The sequence below is a fragment of the Balaenoptera ricei genome, chromosome 13 (assembly GCF_028023285.1).
Source record: "Balaenoptera ricei isolate mBalRic1 chromosome 13, mBalRic1.hap2, whole genome shotgun sequence".
Lineage (NCBI taxonomy): Eukaryota > Metazoa > Chordata > Mammalia > Artiodactyla > Balaenopteridae > Balaenoptera > Balaenoptera ricei.
Window position 1 is genome coordinate 46,952,498 of NC_082651.1, and position 13,484 is coordinate 46,965,981.

The window sequence follows — 13,484 nt, forward strand, 5'->3', positions numbered from 1 at the left end:
AATATACAAGGGAACTCCCATAAGGTTAACAGCTGATTTCTCAGCAGAAACTCTACAAGCCAGAAGGGAGTGGCATGATATACTTAAAGTGATGAAAGGGAAGAACCTACAACCAAGGTTACTCTACTCAGCAAGGATCTCATTCAGATTTGATGGAGAAATCAAAAGGTTTAGACAAGCAAAAGCTAAGAGAATTCAGCACCACCAAACCAGCTCTACAACAAATGCTAAAGGAACTTCTCTAAGTGGGAAACACAAGAGAAGGAAATGACTTACAAAAACAAACCCAAAACAATTAAGAAAATGGTAATAGGAACATATATATCGATAATTACCTTAAACGTGAATGGATTAAATGCTCCTACCAAAAGACACAGGCTTGCTGAATGGATACAAAAACAAGACCCATATATATGCTGTCTACAAAAGACCCACTTCAGACCTAGGGACACACACAGACTGAAAGTGAGGGGATGGAAAAAGATACTCCATGCAAATGGAAATCAAAAGAAAGCTGGAGTAGCAATTCTCATATCAGACAAAATAGACTTTAAAATAAAGACTATTACAAGAGACAAAGAAAGACACTATATAATGATCAACGGATCAATCCAAGAAGAAGATATAACAATTATAAATATATATGCACCCAACATAGGAGCACCTCAATACATAAGGCAACTGTTAACAGCTCTAAAAGAGGAAATCAACAGTAACACGATAATAGTGGGGGACTTTAACTCCTCACTTACACCAATGGACAGATCATCCAAACAGAATATTAATAAGGAAATACAAGCTTTAAATGACACAACAGACCAGATAGATTTAACTGATATTTATAGGACATTCCATCCAAAAACAGCAGATTACTCTTTCTTCTGAAGTGCGCACGGAACATTCTCCAGGATAGATCACATCTTGGGTCACAAATCAAGCCTCAGTTAATTTAAGAAAATTGAAATCATATCAAGCATCTTTTCTGACCACAATGCTATGAGATTAGAAATCAATTACAGGGGAAAAAACCGTAAAAAACACAAACACATGGAGGCTAAACAACACACGTTACTAAATAACCAAGAGATCAGTCAAGAAATCAAAGAGGAAATCAAAAAATACCTAGAGACAAATGACAATGAAAACACGATGATCCGAAACTTATGGGAGGCAGCAAAAGCAGTTCTAAGAGGGAAGTTTATAGCTATACAACCCTACCTCAAGAAACAAGAAAAATCTCAAATAAACAATCTAACCTTACACCTAAAGGAACTAGAGAAAGAAGAACACACAAAACCCAAAGTTAGCAGAAGGAAAGAAATCATAAAGATCAGAGCAGGAATAAATGAAATAGAAACAAAGAAAACAATAGCAAAGATCAATAAAAGTAAAAGCTGGTTCTTTGAGATGATAAACAAAACTGATAAACCATTAGCCAGACTCATCAAGAAAAAGAGGGAGAGGACTCAAATCAATAAAGTTAGAAATGAAAGAGAAGTTACAACAGACACCACAGAAAAACAAAGCATCCTAAGAGACTACTAAGCAACTCTATGCCAATAAAATGGACAGCCTGGAAGAAATGGACAAATTCTTAGAAAGGTATAACCTTCCAAGACTGAACCAGGAAGAAACAGAAAATACGCACAGACCAATCACAAGTAATGAAATTGAAACTGTGATTAAAAATCTTCCAACAAACTAAAGTCCAGGACCAGATCGCTTCACAGGTAAATTCTATCAAACATTTAGAGAAGAGCTAACACCCATCCTTCTCAAACTCTTCCAAAAAATTGCAGAGGAAGGAAAACTCCCAAACTCATTCTATGAGGCCACCATCACCCTGATACCAAAACCAGACAAAGATACTGCAAAAAAAGAAAATTACAGACCAATATCACTGATGAATACAGATGCAAAAATCCTCAACAAAATACTAGCAAACAGAACCCAACAACACATTAAAAGGATCATACACCATGAACAAGTGGGATTTATCCCAGAGATGCAAGGAATCTCCAATATACACAAATCAATCAATGTGAGACACCATATTAACAAATTGAAGAATAAAAACCATATGATCATCTCAATAGATGAAGAAAAAGCTTTTAACAAAATTCAACACCCATTTATGATAAAAAAATCCTCCAGAGAGTGGGCATAGAGGGAACTTACTTCACCATAATAAAGGCCATATATGACAAACCCACAGCAAACATCATTCTCAATGGTGAAAAACTGAAAGCATTTCCTCTAAGATCAGGAACAAGACAAGCATGTCCACTCTCACCACTATTATTCAACATAGTTCTGGAAGTCCTAGCCACGGCAATCAGAGAAGAAAAAGAAATAAAAGGAATATAAATTGGAAAAGAAGAAGTAAAATTGTCACTGTTAGCTGATGACATGATACTATACATAGAGAATCCTAAAGATGCCACCAGAAAACTACTAGAGCTAATCAATGAATTTGGTAATGTAACAGGATACAAAAGTAATGCACAGAAATCTCTTGCATTCCTATACACTAATGATGAAAAATCTGAAAGAGAAATTAAGGAAACTCCCATTTACCATTGCAACAAAAAGAATAAAATACCTAGGAATAAACCTACCTAGGGAGACAAAAAACCTGTATGCAGAAAACTATAACACACTGATGAAAGAAATTAAAGATGATACCAAGAGATGGAGAGATATACCATGTTCTTGGATTGGAAGAATCAATATTGTGAAAATGACTATACTACCCAAAGCAATCTACAGATTCAATGCAATCCCTATCAAATTGCCAATGGCATTTTTTACAGAACTAGAACAAAAAATCTTAAAATTTCTATGGAGACACAAAAGACCCCAAATAGCCAAAGCAGTCTTGAGGGAAAAAAATGGAGCTGGAGGAATCAGACTCCCTGACTTCAGACTATACTACAAAGCTACAGTAATCAAGACAATATGGTACTGGCACAAAAACAGAAATATACATCAATGGAACAGGATAGAAAACCCAGAGATAAACCCACATACTATGGTCAACTAATCTATGACAAAGGAGACAAGGATATACAATGGAGAAAAGACAGTCTCTTCAGTAAGTAGTGCTGCGAAAACTGGACAGTTCAATGTAAAAGAATGAGATTAGAACACTCCCTAACACCACACACAAAAATAAACTCCAAATGGATTAGAGACCTAAATGTAAGACTGGGCACTACAAAACTCTTAGAGGAAAACATAGGAAGAACACTCTTTGACATAAATCACAACAAGATATTTTTTTATCCACCTCCTAGACTAATGGAAATAAAAGCAAAAATAAACAAATGGGACCTAATGAAACTTCAAAGCTTTTGCACAGCAAAGAAACTACAATCAAGACGAAAAGACAACCCTCAGAATGGGAGAAAATATTTGCAAATGAATCATCGGACAGAGGATTAATCTCCAAAATATATAAACAGCTCATGCAGCTCAATATTAAAAAAACAAACAACCCAATCCAAAAATGGGCAGAAGACCTAAATAGACATTTCTCCAAATAAGACATACAGATGGTCAAGAAGCACATGAAAAGCTGCGCAACATCACTAATTATTAAAGAAATGCAAATCAAAACTACAATGAGGTATCACCTCACACCAGTTAGAATGGCCATCATCAGAAAATCTACAAACAACAAATGCTGGAGAGGGTGTGGAGGAAAGGGAACCCTCTTGCACTGTTGGTGGGAATGTAAATTGATACAGCCACTATGGAGAACAGTATGGAGGTTCCTTAAAAAACTAAAAATAGAATTACCATATGACCCAGCAATCCCACTACTGGGCATATACCCAGAGAAAACCATAATTCAAAAAGACACATGCAATCCAATGTTCATTGCAGCAGTATTTACAATAGCCAGGTCCATCGAGAGACAAATGGATAAAGAAGATGTGGTACACATATACAATGGAATATTACTCAGCCATAAAAGGGAACGAAATTGGGTCATTTGTGGAGATGTGGATGGATTTAGAGATTGTCATACAGAGTGAAGTAAGTCAGAAAGAGAAAAACAAATATCGTATATTAACGCACATATGTGGAACCTAGAAAACGGTGCAGATGAACCGGTTTGCAGAGCAGAAATTGAGACACAGAAGTAGAGAAAAAACGTACGGACACCAAGGGGGGAAAGCGGCGGGGGGGGGGGGGATGGTGGTGGTGTGATGAATTGGGAGGTTGGGATTGACATGTATACACTAATATGTATAAAATGGATGACTAATAAGAACCTGCTGTATAAAAAAATAAATAAAATTAAACTTAAAAAAAAGAAAAGCCACTGAGGTACCTTGGCCACGTCAAACTTCCTGTGCCTCATTTTCCTCTTCAGTAAAATGGGGCTTATAATAGTACCTACCTCACAGGGTTTAGAGGAGAATTAAATGAGTTGATATATGTAGAGTGCTTAGAACAGTGCCTGGCATATAATAAGAGCTATTATGTTAGCTAAGTGTCAATTAGTAGGTGTTAACCAGTGTTGTCGGCTCCTCACAGTCTATAGAATCCCATGACCTTGGCATTGTGTCTTCTGATAGAGTCCCAAGGGGGCAGCAAATTTTTCTGTAAAGGGTCAGATAGTAAATATTTTAGGCTTTACAAGCCACATACAATCTCTGCCACATAATCTTCTTAGGGTTTTAAAGTCTTTAAAAATGTAACAGGCACACGTGTATCAGTCACACATTCCCTCAACAGGTGTTCACTTATCACTTATTATGTGCCAGGTACCTTTCTGGATGCTGAAGCCGCAAAGATGGAGAAGTTAGCCTTCAACCTTTGGGATGGGACGCTCATAGCCTGATGCAAAGACAGTCACAGCACTGTGTGTAGTGAGTGCTTTAATAAGGGAGGAAGGGATGTGCTGCGATTGGGGGAAGTTGATTGATGAGGAGGGGGTCCAAAGAGAAAAAGACACTTGAGCTATACCTTGAAAGGTGCGAGGAATTCACTCAGCAGACAGAGGCTGGGTAAGAACAAGGAGGTCTCCAGAAAATTGCAGTTTCGGGGATCAGAAGAGGCCCACAAGGTCAGTGAGAGCCAGATCAGGGAGGCTGGGCCCCGTACACCCACTGAGCCACTGGGACTTTATTCTGTAGGCCTCTAGTTTTCAAACTTTTTAACACGGAAAAATTGTCTTCAGGCAACATCTTAATCTAGAGCCCTGGATTCATGTAAAACAAATCTGGTTGAAGCTGGGTGGTAAATTCAGAGCACCTCCCTCCTGCTGGCCGCCTTCACCAGAGGCAGGTCAGGGCAACCTCTGAGCCTCCTGGCAGCACAGCTGGAAATCCACAACTCCTGGCAACGGGCAGCAAGCTCAGGGGCCAGGGAAATCCTGTGGCTCCACTTAAATTCTTCTGAAGTCAATAAAATGCCATATGTCTGTTTTTATCCTGAGCAGACATCCTGTTCTTCCCCAGCAGCACCTCTGCCTTTGTTGGTCGCAGGCTTGCCCCATGTATCTTTACACTTAATTACGCACTGTCTTGGGTCATTATCTAATTGTTTCTTGAGCATGTTTTCTCCCCATCTAGATGAATTGGCCTGAAGACAGGAAGTGCATCTTGCTTCTCTTATATCTCACTCAACAAGGAGATGCTATTGAAGGGAAGAGTTCTTCCAGCCTTAAGATTCTAAGACTCCCTATAGGAGGAAAGTATTTTCAAACAGAATAAGAGCAGTAACATGAGAAAACGTCTCCCAAGGCAAGCATTAAGTTAGTGCAAGTGGAGCATTTAGTGGGGAGATGTTTGTGTTTTAGGACTGAAGGTGGGTTGATCAGATTCCTCAGTTCACAAAACATTATTGCTTTGGGTCCACACACAACTCTTCTCTTCTCACTTTTTTATAATTTCCTTTCATCTCCGTTCCCCAGCCCAACTTCCCTCCCTACGATACACAACAATTTTTTGTGTCTGTATGTATTCTTTGACTGTTTTCTTGCATGCATTTTAATATATAGAAATGGTATGTTCTCAGGTTTTAGATATTATCCTATCCCTGATGTTTTCAAGATTTATTCATACTGACAAGCATGCATCTAGTCCATTTCTCCTAAATGCTGCAAAGTATTCCATAATCTGTAGCCACTAGATTTTACATATCCAGACCCTAAGGATGGACAACCAGGAGGCTTCCAGCTCCCCACTCCCTCAACCATGCTGCGATGAACATCTTCATACAGATTCCTTACAGATCTATGTGGGAAATTCTCAGGCACATATGCCCAGGAGCAGGAAAGTTAAATCATGTGGTGTGAGTGCAAGTACTGCCAGGGTGCTCCCTAAAGAAGCTGCCCCCATCCCTTCTCTCATCAACCATACCTGAGGGTTTCTGGGGCTCACATCCTCACCAATACTGAGCAATATTCAGTGTTATAGATTGAAATGTGTCCCCAAAAAACATATGCTGAAGAGCTAGCCCCCAGTAGCTCAGAAAGTGACCATAATTGGATATAAGTTCTTTGCAGATGCAGTCAAGTTAAGATAAAGTCATTAGGGTGGGTCTTAATCCAATATGACTGGTGTCCTTATAAAAAGGGGAAATTTGGACACAGAGACAGAGAAACAGCGTGAAGACAATGTAAAGAGAAAGATGTGGGGAGAATGTCATGTGAAGATGACGGCAGAGATTGGAGTGATGCATCTCTAAGCCAAGTAATGCCAAAGGTTGCCAGCAAACCACCAAAAGCTAGGAGAAAGGGATGGAACAGATACTCCCTCACAGCCCTCAGAAGGAACCAGCCCTGCCAACACCTTGATTTTGAACTTCTAGCTTCCAGAACTAGGAGATAATAAATCCATGTTATTTAAGCCACCTGGTCTTTTGTACTTTGATACAGCTGCCTTAGGACACTAATACTCTCAGCTTTCCAAGTGCTGCCAGCCTGATGGGTATAACATAATATCTTATTATTTTTATTTTTATTTTTCTAATTACTAGTGAGTTTTAACATCTTCATATGCTTTTTAGTCAAATGGGTTTCCTTGTGAACTACCCAATTTCTATCCCTTTGCCCACTTTTTCAGAGGTTCCTATCTTTTTCTTATTGATTTGCAACAACTCCTTGTAAATTTCAAATATTAGACCCTTAGAATTTGATACTTTACAAACATCTTCTTCCAAATTATTGTCTGTCTGTTAACTTTATCAATTCCTCATTGGGTAGAATTATTTAATTTCTATTTAATTAAATTCATCAAATTTTCAATTATGATTTGTGCAATTGAGGTTTTGCCTAAGAAATCTTTCCCCATTCCTATGTCCAAAGATGTTCTCCTACATAATGTTTTACAAACTGTACTGTTTTACCTTTAATGATGTAGAGTCAATATCTGTATATGGTGTGAGCCAGAGAGCTGTTTAAAAAAACAATGTATAGCAAAATGCTCTAAAATGTAGTGGCTTAAAACTAAAACAAACATTTATTTTGCTCACATACCTGCATTGTAGGTAGGGATTAGCAAGGATGATTCATCTTTGTGCCATGGACTGGCAGCTGAGATGACTTGCCTGGGGCTGAAGGATGTGTTTGCAAGATGGCTCACTTACGGCTGGCAAGTTCATATGGCTGGCTGTCAGCTGGGAGTTCAACCAAGGCTGAGGGCTGGAGGCTGCAGTTCCTTCCCACTTGCCCCTTGATTGTCACAGACTGTTCGGGCTTCCTCACATTATGGTGGCTAAGTTCCAAGAAAAAAAGAAAAAAGGCAAAGGCTGTACCACTTTATATCATCCAGCTTCAGAAATCACTAAGCATTACTTCCACTGTAGTCAAAACCTGCCCAGAATCAAGGGAGGAAACATATAAGCCACCTTTCAATGGGAAAAGTGTCAAAGTCACATTGTAAAAAAGCATATGTGGGGGGCTTCCCTGGTGGCGCAGTGGTTGAGAATCTGCCTGCCAATGCAGGGGACATGGGTTTGAGCCCTAGTCTGGGAAGATCCCACATGCCGCGGAGCAACTAGGCCCATGAGCCACAACTACTGAGCCTGCGCGTCTGGAGCCTGTGCTCCGCAACGAGAGAGGCCGCGATAGTGAGAGGCCCGCGCATTGCTATGAAGAGTGGCCCCCGCTTGCTACAACTAGAGAAAGCCCTCGCACAGAAACGAAGACCCAACACAGCCAAAAATAAATACAAAAATAAATTAAAAAAAAAAAAAAGCATATGTGGGAGCGGAGAGAATGTTGCAATCATCTTTGGGAATCCAATTGGCCACAGGATCCAATTTTATTAGCAACTCATCTTTATCATTTCAGAAGTTCCTTTATACACATGGTCTGCTGCTGAGCTCTCTGTTACACTGTTCTGTTTCTCTGTTTTTTTGGCCACATTACAGCTAGTAACGTGTCCATATCTGATAGGGTAAGATCTCTCTCTTCATTCTCCTTTTGCAAACTTGTGAGTTGTTCATGAACATTTACTTTTCCATACAACTTTTAAAACACATTTATCAAACTCTTAAAAAATAATCCTTCTGGAATTTTCTTGGGATTGCCTTGACTTTGTAAGTTAATTTGGGGAGAATAAACATAATGTTATATGGTCATCCCACTCAAATACATAGAAATTACTCTGACCATTTCTTCTGACTTCCTTTTATAGCTTTTAAGACTTTCAATATTTCTTCTATAGAAGTCTTATCTATTTTTTGTTAATCCTTAAATATTTCATAGTTTTGGTTGCTGCCATGAATATTATTCTTTTTTAAATTATATTTTCTAATCTGTTTTTGCTGGTGTTGAGAAATTCTATTGATATTCGTAAGCTGATCTTGCATCTGACAGCCTTGCTTAATTCTAATAGTTCAATCTGTTGCTTTTGCTATATAATGATCATATTATCTGCAAATAATGACAGTTTCATTCTTTTCCCTCTAATTCACACCTCTAATTTCTTTTTCTTTATTTATAGTCTTGGCTAGGAAGCCCAGTATTGTGCTAACACTAGTGAATGATAATGGAGGTCCTTGTCTTGTCTCTCTGACCTTAAATGGAATGCATCTTTCTCCACTAAGTGTAATTTGTGCTTTAAGTTTTTCATTACAAACAGGTATTGAGCTTTATTAAATGCCTTTCTGAATCTACTGAGATAATTATGTGATTTTTTTTCTCCTTTAGTCTATTAGTGTGTTGATTATATTACCATGTTGAATCATTCTTTTATTTCTGAATAAACCTCCCAAATGACAATATATTTATATTTTTAACTACTAACAGTTGATAAGCTACAATATTTTATCTAGGATTTTTATATCTGTGATCATAAGCAAGAGAGGTCAGTAATTTTCTTTTCTTGTATTGCCATCATCCAATTTTAGAATAAAGATTATATTCAACTCAAAAATGAGTGGGGCAGCTTTTGTTGTTTTCTCTTTTCTATTTTGAGGTTGCTAGAAGTGAACTGTAAAACTGTCTGAGCCAGGTGCCTTTTTGGAGAGGAGGTCTTTGATTGCTATTTCAATTTTTGGTGCTTACCTGTTTATTCAAGTTTTTTCTGTGTCTCCTTTAACCAACATAGGCATTTAATAGTGTTCTCTAAATGTTCTCATTTCATATAGAGTTTCCAAATTTAGTAGGATGAAGTTATTCATAATTTAGTTCTCTTATTTTTATATCTATTTATAGCTGTTTCTCTTGAAAAGATCTGTATTTTTTATTAAATATTTTTTCCTGATTAGTCTTTATAAACACATATCTTCATTAATTATTAAATAGCAATAGGATGGTTTCTGCTACTTATATTTCAAAAAAAAAAAAAACCACAAGTGTTTGTCTGTCGAATCACTGCTAGATCTCACCCACCTCTCCATCCTGGAGACCACCTCTCAAGTCTATACTCTACACAAAAGAGAGGTCAGGAGCCTGAGCCCATGTCCCTTTGGGCCACCACTCAAGCGTGCCCTCCAGGGTCTAATGATCCACAGGCTATATGGATATTTGTCCCATTTTTCTCATCCATCCCCAGCAAGCAGTGCCACTGAGGAAACAATTACTAACTGCTTACCACGTTCCCACCTTTGTACAAAGCCATACAAACCATAATCTTTTCTCCCAAACAAATACATGCTCTAGCTGGGAGATAAGAGTAACACTGAGGAATGCGCATGAGGGGAGAAGGAACTCTGAGCACAGATTTGGATCATCCCACTTCATCACCGAGCCATCTGAAAGGTGTGAGGGAAATGTCCCAAGTGAGAGCAGCGCAGAGGACGCAGCCAGAGATCTGGAGCTCCATTCCCTCTGCTGTTTCCTTCCAGACTAAAGATCTGCCCCAGCAATGGAAGAGGGAGAAGGAGAGAGAGGGCAAATAAAGAGGCAGAGAAGAACACGGCAGGAAGGCAAAGAAAAAGGGAATCACTGAGGACTTCCCTGGTGGCTCAGTGGTTAAGAATCCGCCTGACAATGCAAGGGACACGGATTCGAGCCCTGGTCCAGGAAGATCCCACATGCCGCAGAGCAACTAAGCCCGTGAGCCGCAACTACCGAGACTGCACTCTAGAGCCCACGAGCCACAACAGCTGAGCCCACGTGCTGCAACTACTGAAGCCCGCACGCCTAGAGCTCATGCTCTGCAACAAGAGAAGCCACCGCAGCGAGAAGCCTGCGCAATGCAACAAAGAAGAGCCCGCCCCGCTCGCCACAGCTAGAGAAAGCCCGCATGCAGCAACGAAGACCCAAAGCAGCCAAAAATAAATAAATAAATAAATAAATAACTTAAAAACAAAAAGGGAATCACTGAGCTACACTAATGCAACCAGGACATGTCCGATTACAACAGCTAATATTTGTGTCACTTTTCACACAGCAGGTACAAGGGACTACCTCAGTGGATTCCTCCACAGCCCTAAGAAGTACAATAGCACAGCTTTACAGGTGTGGAGACTTCAGCCCCCAAAGACTGTGAATTTCCCAGTCTTACATAGCTGGCAAGTGGCAGAATTGGGCCCCCAAATCCCTGGCCTTCTGACTCTAGCATGGTCCTCTTTCCCCTAAACCATGTGGCCTCCAAAACCAGCAAGCTACAGGACAGACAAAGGGGAAACCAGCTCCCCGTTGTTCACCCCACCTCTGCAAGCCCTCATCTTCCTGCCACACTCACCTCCCTCCACCACACACAGACACAGACACAGACACACACACACACAGAGGAAACTGCAGGTCGATGGAAAGTCACCTTACTTGCTTCCTAAAGAACATGCTATTGTTTATTTGCCAAGAACCTCAGCAGGGCCTCTGGGCTGCCAAATATCTTGTTCTAGAAACCGAAGGGTCAGTACTGGGAGGAGATGAGGCCTGTGCTGTCCTCAACACCCCCTGCCCCGAAGGTCACCTGTAGGCACAGGTCCAGGTGCTCTGGTGGATACAAGGAAGCTCTCGAGGACCTTATGATGATGTCAGGACATGACGTGTCTATCAAAGTAATAATAACAGCAACAAGGATAGCAAGTAACTCTTCCTGAGTGCTTTCTATCCACTGCCACCACGATAAGATCTTTTAACAGCTTTGAATCATGTTTAATCCTCATGATTAATGAGGTAGGTTCAAGTCTTCCATGAGAAACTGAGGCTCAGAGGGGTGAACTGTCATATCCAGGAGGATACTTCCAGCAGGGGACAGAAGCAGGACTCAGGTCAGGCTCATCGCCTCCAGGAGACAAACTATTAACACCGCCTCTTTGGTTTATAAATACCTGGTGGGGAAGGATAAACCCCAAACAGCTGGTATAATTAATGTCTACAACACCCAGAGTGGTGAGAGAAATCTTCAAAGAAGAGATAGCCTGATGCAGATATACAAGAAGGGAAAGGACAGACAAGAGGCCTGGGGTCACATACAGGAGAAATATTGGGAACGAATGTGTGAACGGGGCTGACGGGGTGTATATAGGGAAGGGGAGGCTGAAGCAGCCTGAGCGGGGCTGTGGAAACCACATCGATGGCTGGTCCTTCAGACTAACAAATTCAGCACCAGAAAGAGGACAGGCCGTCAGAGAGAAGAGAGAAAGAAGAAACAAGTCCACAGTCACCAAACTTAGTTTTGTAAGTACATAGTAAGACCAGGAGAAATCTGTCCCATCCTCTGATTCCTCAGTCCTCAGGTACCTAGGACAAAGTTTCCATCCCCAGAGTAGCTTCCTGGGAATATTCCCAGTCACCTCCCTCAAAATGGAGCGGGTGTTCGCAGGTGTGTGCTCTTGGAAGGGAGGGACGGCCCTCTCACTGTAAATAAAGGGAATCAGTGGCAGACACGGGTGTTTGCTGTTAATAGGGGACCTCCCCACTGCCCCAGAACCTCTCCATCTGGGAAATAACCCATCCCCCTTGTCGTGCAGTTTTCAGTCTTATCCCATTCCAGCCACATCTACACAGCCCAACTAGCATGGCTAGCTGCCCACAATCCATTCAAGGACCTCCCATTGAGCCAGCCAGGCACTCTGTCTGCCTTGGATGTGCAAAGCCTCGTCAAGACACGCCAGAGTGTTCAAGCCCCCAGTGTAAGCCACAGAGCCTGCGTCCTCCACACCGCTGCCCATCACTAGGCTGCAGTCTTCCAGGGGGACCCGAACCTCTGAGAAATGACATTACAAAACCAAAGAGAATCTGTCTCCCAAAAGTTCAAAATTATTACTGATCAGGAGAAAGGGTGTGCATTTAGCCAGATTCCAGTAAGATGTGTAGTTCTCCATTATTAAGAAGTCTTGCTTCAGGAGCACAATTTTAACTGTTTGGTTCTAAGCTTTTTAAATATATATATATATTAAATGTATATATATTTACATTTTTACACACATACATATATAGTAGAACACCATTTAAACCCTATGACAGCAACTACAAAATTGAAATTCTGTCTTTTAAAGGGTTTTATGTACTCCTCTAACTGAAAACAGCTTCACAATAAAAAGATCCAGTTTTACAAGTGGGCCCAACCAAAATAGTAACTATGGCCTTAAGGGCTATTATCCCATTGCTGTATGAAGGATTTAAGGCACATAAATGCCCGTTAACACAGCTAAGCATAATAATCTGATTTATAAAGTATCCCTTGCCAGGGCCCTTGTAGCACCCTACAATTATGCTGTCCCAATTAAAACATCCTACAAGCCTAATAGACTTGCCCTGAAAGACACTGCCCTATAAAAGCATGACCCACCCCACAAAAAAATCCTGATGGTGGGGGTTCTACGGCAAGGTTGTGGCCACAAAACGGGTTTTCAGATGGAAGGAGAGCATTCTAAGTGTCTAATTCCCACGCTCAGTGTCTGCCAAAGTACACAGGAGTAAATGATAACCCCACAGCAAAGAAGCATTTAGGAGGAGGGTTGCCCGGGTGTCCATCCCAGGCTTTCTTAGTAAATTTGGATTCTGCTTGTTAAAATGGGTTCTAGGCATGGGGAATCCAACTGACATTTTCTATTGGAAAGCAGGAGGA

At 40.6% G+C, this 13,484-nt stretch overlaps 1 long non-coding RNA gene across 2 annotated transcripts in view; it reads right to left on the reverse strand.

Moving 5' to 3' along the window:
* Positions 1–13,484, reverse strand: part of LOC132376816 (uncharacterized) — a 215,366-nt gene that overhangs the window by 156,121 nt on the left and 45,761 nt on the right. For both annotated transcript variants that reach the window (XR_009506436.1, XR_009506435.1), the window contains exon 2: positions 7,493–7,730. This is a non-coding gene — a long non-coding RNA (uncharacterized LOC132376816). The remainder of the gene's footprint in view (positions 1–7,492; positions 7,731–13,484) is intronic.